General features: G+C 38.0%; 1 protein-coding gene and 1 long non-coding RNA gene across 5 annotated transcripts in view; one reads left to right on the top strand and one right to left on the bottom strand.

Annotated features, from left to right (window-relative positions):
* Positions 1-8,575, top strand: part of Chic1 (cysteine rich hydrophobic domain 1) — a 68,396-nt gene extending 59,821 nt beyond the window's left edge. For both annotated transcript variants that reach the window (XR_007345097.1, XR_007345096.1), the window contains 2 exons: positions 2,410-2,547; positions 6,897-8,575. The gene's annotated coding sequence lies outside the window, so the exon portion shown is untranslated. The remainder of the gene's footprint in view (positions 1-2,409; positions 2,548-6,896) is intronic.
* On the bottom strand, positions 6,484-21,765 carry LOC107159292. 3 transcript variants are annotated; one of them, XR_007345098.1, is made up of 8 exons: positions 20,770-21,765; positions 19,656-19,748; positions 18,818-18,913; positions 17,696-17,908; positions 17,111-17,432; positions 16,128-16,313; positions 8,334-15,014; positions 6,484-6,494 (listed from the first exon to the last, which is right to left on the bottom strand). It is a non-coding gene; the product is annotated as an uncharacterized LOC107159292 (long non-coding RNA). The 3 variants fall into 3 exon arrangements; XR_001505734.2 differs by lacking the exon at positions 6,484-6,494 and having other exon boundaries at positions 7,548-15,014; XR_007345099.1 differs by lacking the exons at positions 6,484-6,494; positions 20,770-21,765 and adding an exon at positions 20,454-20,472 and having other exon boundaries at positions 7,548-15,014.

Genomic DNA, 21,765 nt, shown 5'->3' with positions numbered 1-21,765 from the left:
ATTGAACCCAGGCCTATGCATACAAGGCAAGCGCTGTACCAACTGAGCTATATCCCCAGCTGTGGATTCGTTTTTTAAATTTGTTTTTGGTACCGCGGAATGAACTCAGGTGCACTGAGCCATATCCCCAGCCATTTTTCCTATTGTATTTAGAGCCAGGGTCTCGCTGAGTTGCTTAATGTCCCAGCCCTAAGTTAAGGAGATTTGAAAGATGGGGGGATGAGTAAGGATTCCAACTAACATCTTTTTGGAAGTCGGGGTCGTCCGCAGCATGGCGGGTCAAAGATGGGCGATGAGTAAGGATTCCAACTAACATTTTTTTGGAATTCCGGGTCCACCATGGCCACTGCAGGGCTGCAGCAGGTCGGGGCTGGAGGGCTGTGGCGTGTCGGCGCTGGGAGACTGCTGCTGATAGGCTGTGGGGGAGGTGCAGCAGTGGGGGAGGTGCGGCCTACCTCTTTCCTGATTTTCCTTCCCTCTGGCAGTTGAAAAATAGTATTATGGTTTAGGCTGCATCCAGTGGCCATTTTTCTCCATCTCCTAGCATATATTCAGGCCTGGCAATGTTCCAGAAGAAATTAGCCTCCTATTGTTGAGTCTTGAGATCAAATTATTCTGTTTTCTTTTATTTTTTTAATTTTTTCAGTTGTAAAGGGACACAATCCCTTTATTTTGTTTATTTTTTGCGGTGACCCAGGGCCTCACACATGTTAGGCAAGTGCTCTACCACTTAGCTACAACCCCAGCCCTCTTTTCTTTTCTTTATTTTATTTTTATATTGGGGATTTAACTCGGGTATTTTACCACTGAGCAGGGTCCCCAGGCCTATTTTGTATTTAAGACAGCATCTCACTTTTTCCTTATAGCCTTGAAGTTGCAGAGAGTGGCTTTGAACTCAGGATCCAACTGCATTAGCCTCCCTGGGCATTGGGATTACAGCCATGCCCCACTGCCACTGACTCCTTTTTATTTTTTTATTTTGAGATAGGACATCTCTAAGTTATAGTAGCATCATCTCAGTCATATGTGCCATTACTAAATGCCGAACCCAGAGACCTCTTTGTCTTTATCAATCGGGGATACTGAAGGCCTGTTTCTTTCCTTTTAATTTTTTTTTTCTTAGCAGCTCAGTGAGACCCTGTCTCTAAATAAAATACAAAATAGGGCTGCAGTATTGTTCAGTGGTTCAGTGCCCCTGAGTTCAATACCTGGTACCAAAAAAAAAAAAAAGGATTATTATTTTTATAAAACTCATTGGATTTCCTTAAAACAGCTGCTTTAAATTCTCCATCCAAGAATTCACCCATTCTGATTATTAAGAACAGTTTTTGGGTTGGGGTTGTGGCTTGGCGGTAGAGCACTTGCCTATCATCTGTGAGACACTGAGTTCAATCCTTAGACATAACACCTTTGTTTTATTTTTATATGGTGCTATCTACAACTAAAAGTATTTTTTAAATTTAGTTCTTGGGGACTGCGGCTATAGCTCAGGGGTAAAGTGCTTGCCTACTACTTGTGAGGCACTGGGTTTGATTCTCAGCGCCACAAAATAAATAAATAAATACAATTAAGTTATTGTGTCAATTTACAACTAAAAAGTGGATATTTTAAAACAGTTTAATATAAAAAAAAATTTGCCCCACCAGTCTGAACAACTAATTCTGTGAAAGGAAGAGAGAATCCATAAAGGGTGGATTTAGAAAAGTGTCTGTAAGAAAAAGAATGTGTGGCCTGTTTAGTTTCATTGGTAGACATTTTTGCATCCATATTTTTAAAAGTTTTTTTAGTTGTAGTTGGACACAGTACCTTTATTTTATTTATTTATTTTTATGTGGTCCTGAGGATGGAACCCAGCGCTTCACAGCGATCTACCACTGATCTACAACTCCAGCCATTGTATTCATATTTTAACATTAATAATATTAATCATGGTGCCAGATATAAGAAAATCAAATGACCTGTGCATATTAAAATATGACTAACAGTTCAGCGGTTTAACATGTGTGTATTATGTTGGATTTTTATTTTCATTTTAGTTTTGCAGATGGTTTTCTATAACATACGTTTTTACTAAGTGTACGTGTGAATGATTTGAAAATTACAGAATAAGGTACAATTGTAGTGTATTTAATAATCTGTCAACCAACGCAAAAAAAAATGGTAGCTCATTTTAACCATTAGGTGAGGTCATGATTATTGTAACATTATCTGTTCATTGAAGGATTAAATCTTTCTTCTAGTCTTCATAATCTGGTTTATTTATGTTCCATTCTAGAAATTCTAAGCAATTTGAGTCTGAGGTCACTTTTGCTGTGCCGCCACTGGATGGCAGCGTAAGTCTAGTTTTACTGTGTTGCTATTTCCCTCTTAGTGTTAGCTAACCCAAACTGTTTTTGCCCAATTCTGCAGTGGTGGCTGTGCGCTGGCTGTGGGGCCGGCGCTGGGTGTGCAGCCATTCAACAGTTCAATGGTTCTATGGCTCAGCAAGAACTGGAAGATGACCCAAAAATTGTAGTCCCTCTCAGCACGGCTCTCCGTGGACCTCAGGTAAGCCCAGTGGCTCAGGCCACAGATATTAACATCAGGGAGGACCTTTGGGGACTGTGCTTGGCACTGGGTTTCATCAAGGCTATTCTGGTGCTGGTTTTTAGGTGTCAGGCAGAAAATGTTTTCCTTCCCCCAAGCAAAAGGCATCTCTTTAAAATCTGCTTGGGGGAGGGAATGGCCCAGGCAACTTCCTGCTTTATTCAAAATAATTATACTACCCATGTGACTCTGCATCATGTACATGGCCCTGTACATGGCCAGTGCCTCACACATGCCAGGGAAGCGCTCTACCACTGAGCCCTCCTGGCTTTATTTTTAAGAGAATCAAACTATTTCCACTTAGACAACCTCTCAGCTTCAAATGTATATGCATTTAATATAAATCAAGGGACTACCAAAAATTTTGAGAAAAGAGAGAAACTCAAATTAATGTTATAATGCAGTGGTTGTTATCATGGACTTCATTTGTGGAAAATGTAAAACCATTTATTTATTTATTTTGGTACCAGGGATTGAACCCAGGGGTGATTAACCACTGAGCCACATTCTTCAGCTCTTTTTATTTTTTATTTTGAGACAGGGTTTCACTGAGTTGCTTAGTGCCTTGCTTTTGCTGAGGCTGTCTTTGAACTCCTGCCTGATCCTCCTGCCTGAGTCTACTGAGCAACTAGGATTACAGTGTGTGCCACAGGGACCAGCTTGTTCTTTTCTTTCTTTTTTTATGAATGGATATTAAATTTTGTTTAATCATTTTTCTTCAGTTGATATAATCATGAAATTTTCTTGTTTAACCAATTAATGTGATAAATTACATTAAGGTTTTCTTGTAATTTTTTATTTTGGAATTACTCCTAAATAAAGTTAAAAATTTATAATATACCCCATTATACCATATCTTTCTGGAGTATCCTTTCCTTTTATAAGTTGACATCTATATAACATGAAACTCACTCACTGTACAATCCAGTGCCATTTAGCACAATCACATTTTTGTGCAACCATTAACTCCATCAGGTTCCAAATGTTTTCATCACCACAAAAGGAAATCCCATACCATGTAGAAAGTTAGTCCCTATTTTTTTAAAGGGCCCTGGAAACACCTGATCTACTTTCTGTCTCTCTGGATTTGGCTATAGTTTTCCTTTCTTGATGTCACTGAGCCTCTATAAAACAGCTTCTTTAAATCAATTATACAAGAGTTCACCAATACTGGTTACTATCTGGTCCATTTCTGGTTCCTTATTTTGATTATTAGGTGACAGCATTGTTCCCTGACCGTTCATAATGATTTTTGGCATTCCTCATTATTTGTGCATTTCAAGGATTCAGTATTCATTCCAGTCTTTGGAACCTGGCTTGGTTTGTGCTTATCTTTTCAGAAATTCTCAGCAGGCTGCTGCTTTTCTTTGTTTCCCATAACCATTTCACCACTATATAGCAGCCTAAGCCCGTGTTTATCTTTAGTTTGGCAGAGAGGCATGCAGAAATACAAGTACCTCCCAGTGTGCACAGGTGTCTCTTTGATGCTAGAGCAAGTGTAGTTTCCTTCTTTGAGGACTGGCTTTGGGATCATTGAAGTGCCCAAGGTTGGGGGAGGGATGGTGGAGGCAGTCCCTTGGCTAATGAGGTTGATGCTCTTGTACCTGAGTCCCACAGCCACTAGTACATGCGTAGTCATGGGAGTCTTCTGCCCCAATTTGGGGAATGGTGGTACTGACAATTCCTTGACTGCCTGGCTAATGCAGTTCCACTGGCTCATTCCATGTGTGCCAGCTTGAGTGCAGGGGTTGTGGGGCCCAGTCTAATGCTAGGTTTCTCTAGGGTGGCCTGGGGCCATGTTTTAATTCTAATCCCTGGACTTTTTTCCTTCAACTTTCCCAAGCAAGAAACATCTCCCAGTACTCGGGGTTGTTGGAGTTCAGTTCTACCCTATGATCTCTATTCCTTTCCAGTACCTCATAGATTAGGGGCAGCCAAATATAGCAGCCTTTCTTCTTGAGGTATATTCTGGGGAGATTGAAGGAGAAGTAGAAGTTCTAAGGTCTGAATTAGAACAAGATATATTCCATGCTTGTATAATTATGTCAAAATGGCTTCTACTGTCATTATATAACTAAAAAGAACCAATTTTTTATGTATGTATCATAAATTCTAAGCGGACTTATATTAAGCCTATGGCAGTCACTTCCCCTGTTTTACCACTAGGTGGCACCATAACTCCATGTTTGCTGTAAATCCACTCTTCCTGTTTTTGCTGACCCAAACCAGTTTTGCCCAGATCTGCAGTTAGTGCTGTTGTTTATCATGAACTGAAAATCTATCTGCAAGTCTCTCCTAAAAGATGTATTTTGTTGCTTTGATTGACATTTGCTTTATAGTGAAGTTGAGCCCCTTTAGATATATCCGCTGGCTATTTGTCTCTTTTTTGAAAAATATCTATTCAGTTCCTTTCCTTTTTTTTTGTGTGTGTGTGTGTGTGTGTGTGTGTTTGTGTATGTGGTGCTGGGGATTGAACCCAGTGCCTTGTGCATGCGAGGCAAGCACTCTACCAACTGAGCTATATTATATCCTCAGCCTCTCTTTGTCTACTTTTTATTTGGGTTATTTGCTATATTTATTTTTTTTTTCTGTCAAATTATAGGACTTCCTCTTATATTTTATATATGAATAGTTTGTATAGGTATCTACACAGAGTTTTGCTTATTATGTAGATTGTCCCCTTTTGTGACTTTTCACTCTTGAATCTTTCCTTTGCTGTGAGAAAACTTTTTAGTTTGATATAGTCTCACTTGACCATTTTTCTTTTCTTTTCTTTTCTGTGCTTTTAGTGTCAGTCTAAAAATCATCACCGAAGCCACCGTCATGAAGCTTCTGTTTTCTCTAGGAGTTACAGTTCCATGTCTTACATTTAATTTCTAAATCTATTTTGAGTTCATGTTCTTGGTATAGTATAAGATATGGGTACAATTTTATTCTTTTGCATATGGACATCAAGTTTTCCCCAGGAAAATTTCCTTTCCCTATCATGTATTCTTGGACCCTTGTCAAAATCAGTTGATCATACTGAATGGCATTATTTCCAAGGTCCCTACTGTTTCATTGGTTTGTATATCTATATGTATGCCATTACAATACTCTTTTTTTTTTTTTTTTTTTTTTCATTTTTTCATTTGTTTCAAGATATATTCTAGTTTCCCTTTTGATTTCTTCTTTGACTCATTGATTCTGGAGTGTATTGTTTGATTTTTCTATATATTTGTGAATTCTCCAGTTTTCCTTAATACACTTGACTTTCAGTTTCATTGTGTTGTGGTTTGAAAAGAGAATTGGTATGATTTTGATCTTGTGTTCTCACATGTTATCTACTTTTAGTATTGGAACTTTTAATATATTAATCATAGTTGTCTTAAATTATTTATCTGAAAATTCTAGCATGTTTATGATGTCTGCATTTGATTCTGATGCTTGCTCATTTTAGGGTAAGGTCCAGGAAAAAAAAAAAAAAAATCCCCAGCTCTAGTACCAGCAAACTGTTTTAGGAAAATGAGCTGCTGTTTTCAAGTCCATCTCCAAGCTTGGGAATAGGGCTCTCTTACCAATATTCTGTGTTTGTAAATCTTTATTCAGCATTCCCCCTGGGTCTTTAAAACTTTGGAAAATTGTAGTAAAATAAACATAGCATTAAATTTGTCATTGTAACCATTTTAAGTATACACCATTAAGTTCATAATATCTGCCTATAGTTATGGCCTCTGATAGACCCAGCCTGATTTTCTCTTAAAATTGGGAGCCATCTAGCCACAAAGCCATGAAAAGCTAATTTCGGCTTTACTATAAATTACTGCAAATTTTGAACTGCAATGCCTGCCCATGCCTTGAACTCACCCATGCCTGGCTATCTGACCAGATAGCAGCCCTCTCTGAAACTTTAGTGAAGCCTCATCACTCTTGGCCTTCCCTGGCCAGATAAGGACCCTCTCTGAGGCTCTAATGACCTTCATAAATTCTGATGTCAGGACCAGCAAAAATATAAACTAACAGAGTTCTGTTATCTGTAACCCCGCTTTGTGTAACTTTCTGGGCTATAAAACTGGGCTGCTAGAAACCTGCAGGGCTGTCTTGTTCCTGGGGTTTTGGGTGGGAGAGGCAGCCCAGCCAGTCGAAATAATAAGCTTGCTTTAATTTGATTTTAATTGGAGTCATTGGTGTTTTCTTGGGTCCTGGTCTAACAGCCTCATTTTATACCCAGAAGTTACACAGCGGAGCAGTAGTGGAAGTCATGTCTTCTGATTCTATATTTAGGTTATTCACTAAACCATTGTGGTTTTTTTTTTTCTTCTTTCTTTTAGACTCACTGACCAATGTGGAAAATTAACCTAAAAACATCTTTGGAACAGATGTTAATACAGATCAGCCCCTTTGTGGATGAACAGGTAAAGGCTGAACCACTATGTAAAATGTATAAGTAGCTGAGAGTTTTTTTTCTTCTTTTTTTTCTTTATTTTTGTGTGTGTGTAGACCCAGACATTGAACCCAGGGCCTTGCACATGCCAGGTTAAGTGCTCTATCACTGATTCCCATCCCCAGCCCTTGCTGGGGGATATTTTTAAAGAAATAGAATATAGTATAAATGATAAAATGGTAGAATTCTCGTGATAGAAAGGATATTCTACAAGTCAGCTAGTCAGAAACTCTTTGTAGATATGGACATGGAAGGGGTTAATATACAAACGATTCAAATATCTAAAATATAGAAGTCCTATAATTTGACAAATATGCCTATTCCCATTGCTCTCTGGATCATTGAGGCTCTTTGTTTCCCACATTTTTTGGTCTTATAGGTGCTTCTTGGTGTCCTTGACCAAAGTAACTGAACATGTAAGAAATGAGACCTCAAATCATAACCCTGTAGGATGATCAGAGTATTTTAAAAATTAGAAGAGTTTAGGTAATCAGTGTGGTGAGTAAGGGACAGTGAATTAGACATTGTCACAAGTTAATAAAAGTTTCAAAACCAGAACATTTTATTTAACAGTGAACAGACAGTTCAAACAGTTGAAACAGTTTTCCAGTTCTTATAAGTTTGTATAATAAGGGTTACTTAGGATTGCTTTTGGGTGCTCATCCTGTCTGAGCAACATTTTTCAAGCTTCTAAACAAAAGATCTGACAGAAGTGGTCTTACACACCTGTTGGCCAGCCCAGGTGTCTTGGTTTCACTTTAATGAATGTAGATGAAGCCATTTCCTTTAAAAAGGGTTTGTTGGGCAGCTTCATTAACATTATAAAAGCAGGTGAGGGGAACGGTTTTTTTTTTTTGCTTTTTCTTATTTAATGAGTTGTGCTCAGGAATGCAGGAACTGTGGAAGGAAGGCTTTTCTCTTTCCACATTCCTATAGCTGTCCCCCACCCCCCACCTAAAGAGAGAAGTGTTGCTGAGTCAGGCTGATGCCACACTTTAAAAGTGAGCATTATTACTATTTCAGCTGTATCTAACTAAAAATGTACATAGTCAAAGCTAGAAAATGTCACTCCCAAATTCCTTTTAATATTGCTCCCTCCACCATTTATCTATTTCCTTTTCCCTTTATGGGTATCAGTGCTGACTTGCCATGTAAACACTGCTTAGATGTTTTGAAAGTATGAACAATAAAGTCCACCTCCTTCACAGCAAATTTTGGTTAAGGAAACCATCAGGGGTCACATTAATTCATTGAGGCCAGGAGCTAGTAATGCTCCCAAGCCAATTCAGAACAAATGGAGGCTGCCCTTAGACACAGGTTTGACCTTTTCCTTCACTCTTCCTCCTGTCCCACCCTCTGTGAGTGATTTAAAAATGGAAAAGGCCAAAACCTAGCCAGGCATGCATTTAGAGGATTATTTGTTGTTTTTATTTTTGGTCTTTTTCCTCCATTTTTTTTTCCCAATTTTTATTGTTCTTAAAACTTAAACAAGCCTAGTAAAAATTTAAGCTCTTCTCATCTACTGACAATATTCTGCCATAACAAGCCCTTCCTGAGTATGGAGAACTGCTCCAGGAAAAATCATGTCTCCATCTACATTTTACTCATGTGCTAACTGAGGACTCTTTCTGAAAGAAATCTATTAGGGGATGTACATGCATGAGCATGTTAGGGGTAAAGATTTGAAAACAGACAAATTCATTCAAAAGCAGTTGTGACATAAGTCTGGGTGGTTCCCCAAGGTGTAGATAACAATGAGACTGGGGTTTGGGAGACTGGGGTTTGGGAATTAGTTGGCTCTCATCTCTCCTCAGTAGTGGTCATAATCATTTTACATGAGGCATGGGCATGGAAAATGAAGTAGCTTCTATATTGGAGGATACCAGCAACTTAAGGAATAAGCTCATTAACAGAACCCAGCTACCTGCTCATCATAGTGGCCAGAATGGTAGAAGAGGTGTTGGGGAGGAATAAAACTACACAATGTTATTTATTTGGGGACTTAGCCATGCCCTTAACCAGAAAACATGCCAGAAGCAAAGTTTAAGAAATCCTCTGGAAAGGCAAGCATCTTGTTTAATGTCTGGGCCAACCTAAGGACCTTACATCCAATAGGTGCCCATATATACCTGTAGAATGGATAAACAAATGAGGAAAATGAATCAATATTGATTGTCCATTCTCAAAAAGAATTCACAGTCTTTCAGTCAAGCTCTTTTTTGTTTTCTGAGATTTAACATAATGGCTTGACAAAATAGATACTTCTGTTTAATACAAAGAGTTATCAGTTCCTTTATGGTTTTTTTTATTGTACCTCCAAATCACATTAAGTGTGTTTTGGAACACATCTATTTCATTTAGTATTTTAGCATCATCTTCAGTGATATGTCTGAATGAAAAAACAGAAAGCCCATAATAATAAAGTGTTATTCCCATTGTACCAAGCATGCCAATGAGAAGTTAATCTACTTAGTTGTTCCTTCTCAGTGTCTTTCATATCACAACTGTTTGATAAGTTTTTTTCAAGTAAAAAAGAACCGTAGTCTCTTATTAAATGTGTTCTTGTGTTTCCACTACATGCTGTTGAGATAAAGAGTGCATTTTAGTTTAGGTGTTTAAAAATGTCCTCGTTCTACTGAGCACTTAAAAACAATACTTTATTCAGTTTTAATACATTTTTGCTAAATATGGTAAATGTGAAAATCCTTTTTTATTGCTCACGTGTCTTCCTGTTTCTAAGCCAAGCAATGAGTAAATATTTCTAAAAACCATTGTTTTCATTTTTATTCTCCTTTGAATCACTTAATTATAGAAAACAGTCTATGTTTGTTTAATTAATTCATTAAGTTCAAACTGTGAGCCCTTTTATCAGTCTTCAGGCTTTAAAGGAGGTCGACAAGCCAGTGTCTTTGGCTCTTTCCCAGAAGTAGGAAAAATGTCTTTATTTTATTTCATGTTACATTGAAGGAATCTTGCCCTTTTTTTCTGTGTTTTCTCAAATCTCCAAGGCAAGTTAATGGGTTTTCTGAGCCAGACCTCGTTACTAATTCATTGAACACAATGCCTTGCAGTGATCAGGCACTGAAATATTATTTATTTAATAATCAAATCAAAGGTGTTGTCTGTCTGGTGCTGTCATCAGTGACCTAATGTCCTTTAGACTAGGTCCATTTCACTTCACTTATCTTTTGGACCTAGAGTGGCACATTCCACATAAAAGATGCTTTACTTGTCAGATTAATTAGACAGGTAAGCTATTTTCTTTCACTCCTTTACTTTCTCTGAGCCAGGCCAGGGTGGTTCTAATTCATGTCCATCATCAGCATTCAATCAATATTTAAGAAACTGGGTGGAAAAATCACATACCTTGCTTTTCAGGAAATGTTTTCCCACCTTTTCCACTGAACCAGGTGGTAAGTGTAGATGGGATTTTACCCCTCTACTTAGCTCAGCATTTAGCATACTGCCTTATACAAATCTATTTTCTCCATTTTCATCATTGTATAAGCTTAGTAGTGAGTGGTTACATGACCCTTTGATCTGAATATCACATTTGTTATTTCATTTTCTCCTGTGAGTACTCCATAATGATAAAATGATTTTGCTATTCTAAGGGATACGGTTCTGAACCTCACAGAAAGTAATCACTGATTACTGATTAAGCCAACATTTAACTCCTCTCTGTAGAGAGCTGTAGGCTTTATAAATATATACACAGATCTCTGTACAGGTTCATTAATAAAGATAATGAATTTTTGTACCCCACTTGCTATCTCTGGGCATAAAACAAATAAGCAATATAATCATTATTAATTCAAAAGATATTGCTTATGCATGTTTGGCAGTTTAAAAATTATAAATTCAGACTATACATAATTTCTTCTGCTACCAAGGACAGAATAAAGATGGTATATCTTTGCATCTCAGTGCCAAGCAAGAACACTGGAACCTAACAGATGATTACCATCCATTCTTGCATTCATCAGGCATTGAATGCCTTACATATGATGTTAAGTGTTAAATAACTAACAGTCCTTGGATTTTGAAAATGTATTAGCATAGTATAATAACTGAATTATAAACTTGGCATGGAGCACCAAATTGGAAAATCAATAGCTATACTTATATGGTGCTTTAGAGTTCACAAAATGCCAACATATTTCCTTATTCTCGGCTCTGGGCACAATGAAATATGGTAAATCTTTCTTCGGTGCCCATAACAGTGGATAAGATAGTAGACAATTGATGTTTATTCATTATTTCATTATTTAAACCCTTGGTTGTATAAGTATATTTTTAAGCCAGGGTCTCACTGTGTTGCTCAGGCTGGCCTTGAGTGCCTGGGTTTAAGTGATCCACCTGTTTTAGGCTCCTGAATGCTGGTACTAAAGGAACATGCCACCTGGCCTGGGTTTTATAATTATACCACCCTTCTCATTGTGGGTCAAGCATACACAAAGAGAATTTTTTAAAGACAATGCTTATTTTATAAATAAGTTGTTTCATTCATATAGAAACCATCTATTGTCTTCTTTTCAGAGTGCTTTATAGTTTAAAGAATGCACTCATATTCATTAGCCTTTCCTCTAACCTGGGAAAATAGACTGGCATTAGTTTAAGATGACCTCAATAGTAAATTAAGTATCATCTCATTTCTCATACTTGAATAGCATAGAGCATTAATGTTCCCCTTATTACATGTGAGAATTAATCATGGATACCATTGACCGAAAACAATAGCTAGTATGGAAGAGGCAGTTCATATTCATAAACAGGTAGCCTATTAATATTTGCATAGTGCTTCAGTTTACAGAGGACTTTAATATGCACTTCCTTTATGAAAATTTTAGTTCAGCGAAAATATATTTTGTCCTACTTTGGTATCTTTGATACAAAGAGTTATCCGTTCATTTATAGTTTTTTTATTACACCTCCAAATCATATTAAGTGTGTTTTGGAACACAACTAGAGTTCTTGGTACTTTTTAGGTAAGGACAATTTCTTGGTACTGGGGATTGAATCCAGGGTCACTTAACCACTGAGCCACATCCCCAGCCGTTTTTATTTATTTATTTGTCCGTCTGTCTATTTATTTATTTAGGGACAGGGTCTCAGTTGCTAAGGCTGGCTTTGAACTTGTAATCTTCCTGCCTCAGCCTTCTGAGCCACTGGGATCATCACCTGGTTGGTGATGACAATTTATTAATCACTTGTATTTGGAGTATATTTTGTAGATTAAGAGGAGTTTCCGTGTTTTTTCTGTTCTGAAGTACTATATTTTTATTCAGAATCATCAAAGCAGTGGAAACACATTGACCTGATATTCAAATTATTCGTTTATTGAAAACTTATTATGTCTACGTAGTATTGTATTCTTTTGACAAAGCACTTGTTTATTCATCCCCAGCTTTTCTTTTTATTTTGAGACAGGGTCTCACTAAGTTGCTGAGGCTGGCCTGGAACTTATGATCCACCTGTCTCAGCGTCCTAAAGAGCTGGGATTACAGGTATAAGCCACCGTTCCTGGTTTCTTTTAATCTTTGTATCTACGGTGCATCTCATGTAGAATGCATATAATAAGTAATGAACATTAATTCATCAACACGGAAACTTAAAGTTCTCATGTGCTTAATAGTTTACAAGGCACATTCTTATTTTTTTCTTCATGTCACCTGGATGTGATCATGAATAAGCCCCTGCATACTTAGTAGCACAGGGATAGGCATAGAGAAGGAAATTAATATTATTCAGACATATTCTCAGGCATTTGCATCAGAAATTGGTAAACTATGGGCTAGCAGGCCAAATCCACTTGACCTGCAAGCTAAGAATGGTTCTTACATTTTAAGGAATATAGAAGAGGCCCATGAAATCTAAAATATTCACAATTAGACCCCTTACAGAAAAATCATAATGACCCAATTTACACAATGCTTTACCACTTAACATTGTACTTTGAAATATCAGCTGTGCATGATTGCCAGTCCATTATGAATGCGTACATGTTCCTTTTTTGTCTTGTGAATTACAGTGCATTCGTACGTATTATCAATCATTTAAATCAGTTTACCTCATAAAAGGGAGAGGGGTCAAGGAGAAGATTAAATAGTTCCAAATTCTCTCATCTTTAAGACTAGAGGTATAGGTCAAACCCAGGAGTAGGTTTGACAGAGTCCACCAAATTCTTTGGCCACTACTATGAGTAGGGAGTTCAGATCTCACTCTGTCTCAGGCCTAATCACCCCTTTCGAAGATATTACTAGAAATTCCAAACCCCAGGAATCCTGCTCACCCAAGGTCAAAGCAGGAAGGTGATGCTGGCTGGTAGTTCTCAGAAGGCTGTCACATCTGGGTGTCCTCTCTAAATAGCCTTGCAGTTTCTCTCCCTTTTCTCATCAAACTAAGGCTTCTGAGTTAAGGAGAACTGAAATATAGTGTCCATATGGAAGCTTTCTACTGAATGATGTAACAAAAGGCAGACTACATATTGACTGGAAGTAGATGTGAAGAGAAATGGAGGTTTAAATCTTAATGAATGGCTTCAAAATGGGCTCAAGATTGGCCTATGCATAATACTGTCACTCTAAAGATATGTTCCTTTAAGGTAAATGGCAACATCAAAAAGTACATCTCAAAAGAATCAGGCTTTCATGCAAATAAGATATCTGGAAGGGGATTATTGAAAATGTCCCAATAGTGGGCAGAATAGCAATAGAAAAAGTTTTGTGGTTTAGGGTCCTCATCTTGGTATTTCCCCAGTGTTGAGGTTTCTGTCCTTCCTGAGTTCCAGATCAGAAACCTGGAACCTCCAGTTTCCAGGTTTTATTCTTGAGGGATCTGTTTCTCTTAGGCCTTCCGTCCATGTAAGGAGGCTTGAATCCTTGCTCTTATTTGGGTGTGGGGTCTTCCACCCGTGGGTCTTAAATCCTCAAACCTAAGACCTTGGTCTTATGTCAGACTTGAGACTTCCATCTATCTTGAGACATGGGCTTTTCATCTTAGTCCTGAGTCTCAAGTTTCAAACCACCTGTCTTCCACTTTGGGGCTTCTACCTTTTGTCCATCTTAGGTTTTGGGTTTTAACTTCAGTCTGGATTCCAGGACCATATTTTGGTATTGGATCATCTCACAGGGCAGCTTGGCACAAGGAACAGCTCTGCAATGCTGATTTTGATAGCTGACATTCTGAACCTATTGGGAAAGGGTTAGGAAGCCCCTCTGCCACACATAGGAAGCATGCACACATATGCACATAGCCCGTATACACAAAGAAATAGCCAAGGGAGGATTACATGAAGTCAGAGAGAGGGAAACATAGACTCACAAAGAGGCTGAAATACTCAAAACATGAAAAAGATGAGTAGAAAAGGAAAAAGTAGAGAGGACACACAAGCAAACAGAGTAATGCTGAAATAGAAAATCACAAACAAAGAGACACTAAGGTATACACAGGAGCGAAAAGGGAGAAAATAGCACTAGAGAGGCAGAGAGGAAATATAACAAAGAGAAATGTGAGATAAGGAGCAGAATGGACACCAGAATCAGAAAAAGGTGAATTGTCCAACTTACAAAAAGGAGAGAAGGTAACAAATACCAAGTGCACCAAGACAAAAAGACAAATACATAGTGCACCAAGACAAAAAGCAAGGTAGGCACAATAAGAAAAGGGCAAAAAAGCACAAAGCATATGACCTCAAAGAGGAAAAAAGGAAGAAAAGAAAGAAAAAGAAAGAGAGATAGATCTAGGAGAGCGAAGAGCAATAGCAAGCAAACAAAAACTAGAGAGATCCATTTAAGACAGTGCATAGACCACACTTAGGAACAAAAAAAGAAAGTGAGACAAGGCACACACAGAAGAAATTAGCAAGAGAAACATGGAGCTGATTCAGACACAACTCGAGTTAGAGAAGAAAGAGCAAGGAAGAAATAGACAAGCAAAGAAATGCACACTTAGGAGCGAAAGAGATAAACAAAGGCAGACCATCACAGGAGGAGACTAAGAAGGACTAGAGACGAGACACAGCGAGGGACACAAGAGGCACAAAATTAAAAAAAAAAAAAAAAAGGAAAGGTGCTGTTAATTATGAAAAGCAATTCTTTGTACCAGTGCTACTTATATTACTACTAACAATAATAATAAGTCTGTTAGTTTAAGGATTTCTTACATAGAACCAAAACATGCCAACTCTGCCTGTCCACAGAGTGCTAGTGGTCACTTATATTGTGTAAAAGGAATCTGTGAAACTATGGGCATTAATTTTTATTTGCCATCGGCCCGTCATTGTACTCTAAGTACTTCACATTCATAATTTCTTTAACCCTGGCAAACAGAGAAATCTAATCAAAGACTCTCAATTGCCAGTGGTCATACTCTTAAAGAAGTAGCAGAAAGGACTTAAACAGAATGTCCCTCTTAACATTCTGCTACAATTAACTATTTGCTAAGATTTCCCTAAGAACCAAAGAAGATGTCACAGATGAGTGAATATTTTCATAAAGGGCCCTTGGATAGCGCAAAATCCTTTCATTTTATAGCTTCACCTTTCCCCATCCTTTTAGAAAACAGGCTTCTCATATCCTTCACAATGACAATAGATGCTTCCAAATCTGTCTTTTTCTTTTATTTTTTTCTTTTCCTTTGGTATTAGGGATTGAACCCAGGAACGCTTAATCACTGAGCTACATCCCCTTTTTGTTTTGAGACAAGGTCTCCTTTAGTTGGTGAGGCTGGCTTACAACTTAAGATTCTCCTGCCTCAGCCTCCAGGGCCACTGGACTTATAGGCGTGGGACACTGCATGTTACCCAAGTTTCTCTTTAGACTAAATCTTAACTCAGATTCTCTCCCAAATGGAAATGAGAAAGGGCCAAGCTTTCATCAGAAAGCATTACCTGTCTTTTAGGCTTTTCAATATTTAAACCTTTAAGAATGGCAGAACACCTGAACATTGAAGATATACAATAAGGCAAGTAGAGGCTAAATCCCCCTCTGTGATCCAACTGGTAAGTAGTTAACAGTGAATTCAGTTGGTAATATAGGACACTGGTCATCTTCCCATCTCAGATTCGGCCCAATATGAATTCCCTGCAAACAGCCGTTCATTCTGGGGCAATACTTACAGGATTGCAACCCCAACAGCTTACTTAATTCTGCTATTCTGAAATGCTAGTGTCAGGCATGTTGATCTTCAGGTAGAAAACTTGGCTCCCTTTGATGTGTTCTCATTTCTTAATCCTGATGATGATCCAGCTCTCTGTACTGCTTTTGGGAAGGATAATGGTTTGTCAGATATTATCAATCGAGAGCTTAAAAAAAAAGAGAGAGAGAAAGAGACCATGTAAATGTCATAGAAGAAGCATAACTGTGCTACAGTTATGGAAGATTCATATTTGTGAACTATAAAAAATGTATTCACAGAGTTTAGAAACTCGTGAAGTTTAAGCTTTTAGGCCCTTTAGGACAAAACTAATACAGAAGAGGAAATGGGAAAATGTCTTGTCCACCATCACTTTATGAGTCATTGGAGACACTATCATTAGTCATAGCCTTGTCTCTTTAATTGAAGACTAGAATCCTGTTTAGAATGAGAATCAGCTAGGAAGGTGTCCCTTCCAGTGATTCATAACTAAGATCACAAAAAGTTAGAGATAAAAAGAGAATAGGGTCTAAAAATTGAAGGGCCAAATTAGTTGTGTTAAAGTATCTTGGCTCAGGACTACCAATACAAAGCAATAGAGCAATATTTCAAAAACTCATGACATTGATCTCTGAGATAAAGATGAGTCACTCTGGGACTCACACTCTCCCAATAAAAAAGATGAGTATAGGGTACTGGCCCTAAGGATTCTGAGTGTAATAGATAGATCTTCCTAGGCTTTCTAACAAGTTGCTAGTAACTTTCTCTATTTCTAAATCCTTGGGTTTTTCTACTCAATTATAACATTTCAAGGGCTCCTTCCATGAAAACATCTCATTGAATTTATAGGGTACCCACTCTTTATGAATAATGCTGGACAACGCCTCTACCATTAGGATTACTGTACTGAATGGTGACCTTCATCTCCCAACCCTTCCCCTTAAACCTTCCTATCCATCTACTGACCTAGAGAGTGTAGGGTCCTGGTTCTGTAGATGCTGCCCAATGTGAGATAACCCTATACCATTTTTCGTCAGGTTTCCAGTTGTACTTATGAGTCTTCTGCCAATCCGCATGCATAGCATACAGAGATACAGTTCACTTTTATCTTCTCAAACCGCTAATTGTATGTTACATCCCATGGATATCCCAAGGCATCTTGAAGTCTGTGAATGCCTGGCACAGTTTCCCTGTAAAGCTTCAAAGGAGATTTTGAGGACCACATGGAACAGAATGATTTGCTTAGGAGATCAGTGTTGTTGCAGTGGTAGTTGCTGTCCATGTTCTCCTAAAAGAAAGACCAATTTGAAAATTTAATTGTAGGCCTCTTCCACATCCTGCAGTTCTATCCTAAACTGGTTCATGCAGCATGGTAACTTCTTCACCTCATTACTTTCACCAGTCTGACACACTGTTGCCTCCCGGGTTAGTTAGGAAGCTGTTTGTACCAAAGCAGGGAAATGAATACAACTTCTGTGAAAAGCTAACTTCACTGTTTTTGAGAAAAACAAGATCAAAATTAAGAATATTATGCTTTGAGGGATAGCTTACCCATCTTGATGTGCGGTGGTTGTCTTTGAGTCTTCACCCTCCTATCTGGACCCAGGAAAGAATCTTAGTAAAATCTCCTGACCCAGGGTTGTTGCCCAGTGGCAGTGAACTTTTCCCCTGGAGGATCCTCATGCCCCATCTCCACCTGGGGATCGTCAAAGGGAAAAGGTCACTAACACTGCAAAGCAACAAGCCTGTTCTTCTGAGGAACATCTAGAGAAGAAAAAAAAGAAATTATTAAAATCAAGTAGACTGAGAAAGTCTGTCCTGATTGATAACTAGCAACTGAGTTAAACCATGTCTACCCTTTTCTTTGTACAGATTGAAGGATGAACACTTCCAGCTGTTTAGAGCTCTTTATCTCCCTGGGTTGATCAGTCTAGCAGCATGAGAATTGTTCTATTTATCCCAACACTATTCTGCATACTTCCCCTCATTTCCAAGAGCAATCTAGAGCTGAATAATTATCAAATTCACAGACTCTGCTTTATTCTCTAGTATCTACTAATGAGCAATCCTCTGGAATGTGAGTGGTAAATGCTCTTGTTTGTGTTCTCATTGGAAATATAATGGAGGTCAAGAAATTTAAAAGTTGAAACCAATGGAAGGAGAAACCAAGGCTTTCTCAACCAAGAGATGAAGCCACTTAGATAAGGCACTATTATTAAGATTGAGTAACGCACACCTATCAAAGTGCCTGCCTATCTTCTAGCTTTGCAATGTTCACCTCTTTTAAGAAACCCCCAGCTTCTTAAAAGGAGGGTGTGGCAGTGACAAGGGAATCAAATAGGCCTGCTGGGGAACAGATCTGATACAGATCAAATTGATCCTATTCATAGGGCAACTCCTGAGAATTTAACACTGGTTGGCCCAAAGGAAGATGGGAATAATTCAAAAGCCTTTTAATAATAATTTAATTTTAATAATAATTTAAAAGCCTTTTAATCTGAAGGCATCTACCTCATTGGCCAACTAGGAGCTGATGAAAAGTGGCTCCTGTGCCGTTTTTTATACAAAGAGCTGCAGAAAGTGAAAGCCCTTAAACCCGAAGCAGAAATCTACCAATGATAAATTCCCCTAACTTTTTCTTCAGGTGGCCTGCAAGCTCTCTGCCCAGGTTACCTGGTGCTTGTCCAGACTCTCAAAAGGGAAGGTCTGCTGAATGTGTAGCTTCTTTAAGCTGCTTGCAGTCCTCAAATCTCACATGCTCTGAATGTCCTTGAGAAGAAAGAAAGGGCTCAGTAGGCTACCAAAACTGGTTTTAAGTAAAAAAGGCAGGGGTGGGGGGACTAGGAAGTATAACATGAAGCATTAGACATACCTATCTGTACTTTCTAGTACCCCACTAATGAGAGTAGGATTAATGGATCCCAGCTGAAATTCATTTATGCACTATGTACTTACGGTTTCTGGAAGGAAACAAATATTGGTTTCCTCCCATATTCTGACTTTCTCCCTCACTGCAGTACAACTAGTAGGTTATTATTAGCACTATCATGTCTAAAATACCTTGCTGTTTTGTTGGGTTGCCAATGTAGTACCGCTTGAGCATCAAAGCCCCCTTGTTTTGTTTGTTACTATAGTAATGACAGTTCAGGACCATTCCTTTCCCCCTAAGGGGGAATGTGAGGCCAGAGAAAGTGGTTACATTCTGGAACTGGTACAGAACTAAACATTTCACTAGGGTTCAATATTCATTGATGAGAATTTTGAGACTCCTCTGTTATCTTCTATGCTCCACAGAACTTCCATAATGATTTGCTCATTTGTGCCTTCTCTTTGGTTTTGTTATTCATTCCAGTGCTTGGCACAATGAATATCTATTAAAATAAAACAAGGATTATCTCAATATTGAGGATGGCTACATTTTTAGAACATCCCTTCTTACAGTTGCTAGAGATTTTTCTTAGGGGCAGAGATTATTTCAAGCAATGAATTGGAATACAACTCCAAGATTTACCTTTCGATGTTCTCTAGCAGTCATCAATGTGGCCATATAAAAGGAGTTATTCTTCCTCTTGAGTCACGTACAGAACCAGCTCCAAATTCATTCCTTTGAAACAAATTCCACTGATAGTTAATTTGATTATTTCCAATTAAATATATTTCATAAGCCTAGACCAGTGTTTCTCAAATTGGGGTGATAAGAACTCTGGAGTTTGTGGCTATATTCTTTTTTGGGGGCGGTTGTGGCTCTAGTCTCATGGATCCCCAAGTTCTGTATGAGTTGTATGAAACATGTTTTTAATAATGGTAAGTTGAAATATGAAAACATGTTTACATTTTAAAGAACTTTCTTAAGTCAGTGTTCCATCAGACACATTCTTTAGGATTTCAGGAAATTTTGCTCCTTTAAGGGCAGGGTGGGGAAGGTTTCCTCATCTAGTACACAAGAACATGGACAAGCATAATCATCCACATAAAAGCCACAAATAGGGGCATTAGAGATAAACACCCCCACTATACTGCAAAGGGGTCTAAGAGTAAGATCTTATTCATATGGGATGAGCCACATACTGTTATGTACATTAAAGTCAAAGAAGCAGTTATTACAAATATGTACACCTTGACTGTTCAAATATAGGGATCTTCTGCAGTGGGCACTCCCTGATGAAAGGGAATGGCAGAAACTTCCAGAGTGGCTTCCTGCTCTAGTACATGGTATTTCTTTCTGAAGCATGGCTTGAGTCTGACAAACAATGGCAGAGACCATGTTTAAAAAAAAAAAAAAATCAAGACTATTTTATTATTTACTTACTTATCTGTATGTGTGTGTGTGTATGTATGTTATCCCCAGTCAGCCAGTGTTATTAGGATGGGTGGATGGAGCTCACACACCACAAAAAAGAAAAAAAAAAAAAAAGAAAAAAAAAAGAAATCAAATTTTATGTGAAAGAATATATTTTCATTGTGTATAAAGATATATATATATACACACACACACATACATACAAGGTGACTTAAGAAGTAGAAAAGAGGCTTATTAGACCCTGACTTTTCTATAGGGTAGCATTTAAGAGAAAGAAAATAGAATAGGGAAATGATTATTTTAATAGATACAAAGCAGTACTTACAGTATTGTAAACAGTCAGAATCTCTTCTTACAGCTGTCCAAAGAGGTCGTAGTGCAAACTGCACTCACACGGGCAGATCTTTTGACATCCTTCTCAGAGTAATAGTATTCTTTATCAGTGACTAGGAGGAACTGCTGTTGTGATGACTAGTTATTTGCTTCAAAAGTTTCATATTAATATATTTAGTCACCACTCTGTATACTAGAGGCTGGGATATTGTTTTTACTAGGCAGCCATCTCACTGTTGAAGTTTATGCTCAGAAAAATGATTAGATCTTGGCTTATTTTTCTTGTAAGATGGGGAAACAGGGCCCCTCATTTCTAAGATAAGTCCTCACTCTAGGGTGCTTTTTCAAACTACTTTAAATTACTAGCAGAATTAAACAGTGCATTTTATATAATAATCTAATGAGGTGGCCTTTAATTTTCAAAAGCTCCTCAGCACATGTCCTCTTATTTAATCCTTCTATGGCAATCCTGAGCTGGTGCTCAAGATGAAGAAATTTAAGAATTAGAAGGCTTAGGTAGTTTTCGTAAAAGTGCATGGTGCTAAAGCCCAAAGATTGGCTTTAAAATGGTAGTAAGAAAGATACTGGTCTTAAGAGTTGTATTCTGGTACTCCTTTTTAAATACTAAAATAGCAAAGAGTCAAAGTGGTCTGTCCACAGACTCATCCCTCTGAGTAAAATGAGAGACACTGATCTTTGGGTACATCGTATAAGTGGATTCTTGTCTTCAAAATAATTAAGGGCCAGGTAATCAATTCCACCTTGCAATTCCAAATGTCTGTCTTTAAATTTTTTTTTTTTAAGAAAATTAACAGCAACTTTCTGATCATATCTTGGCAATTAGCATTGTACAACTGCCACATAAAAAAGAGAATATGGGTGTTGTTGGGGTTTTTTTGTTGTTGTTTTCTGGTTTGTTTGCTTTGTTTTGCAATGCTGGGGATTGAACCCCAGGGGTACTCTACCACTGAGCTATATCCCAGCCCTT

The sequence above is a fragment of the Marmota marmota genome, unplaced genomic scaffold (assembly GCF_001458135.2).
Source record: "Marmota marmota marmota unplaced genomic scaffold, marMar, whole genome shotgun sequence".
Taxonomy (NCBI): domain Eukaryota; kingdom Metazoa; phylum Chordata; class Mammalia; order Rodentia; family Sciuridae; genus Marmota; species Marmota marmota.
Note: the sequence above shows the minus strand (reverse complement) of the source record. Positions and strands in the feature narration are given on the sequence as shown.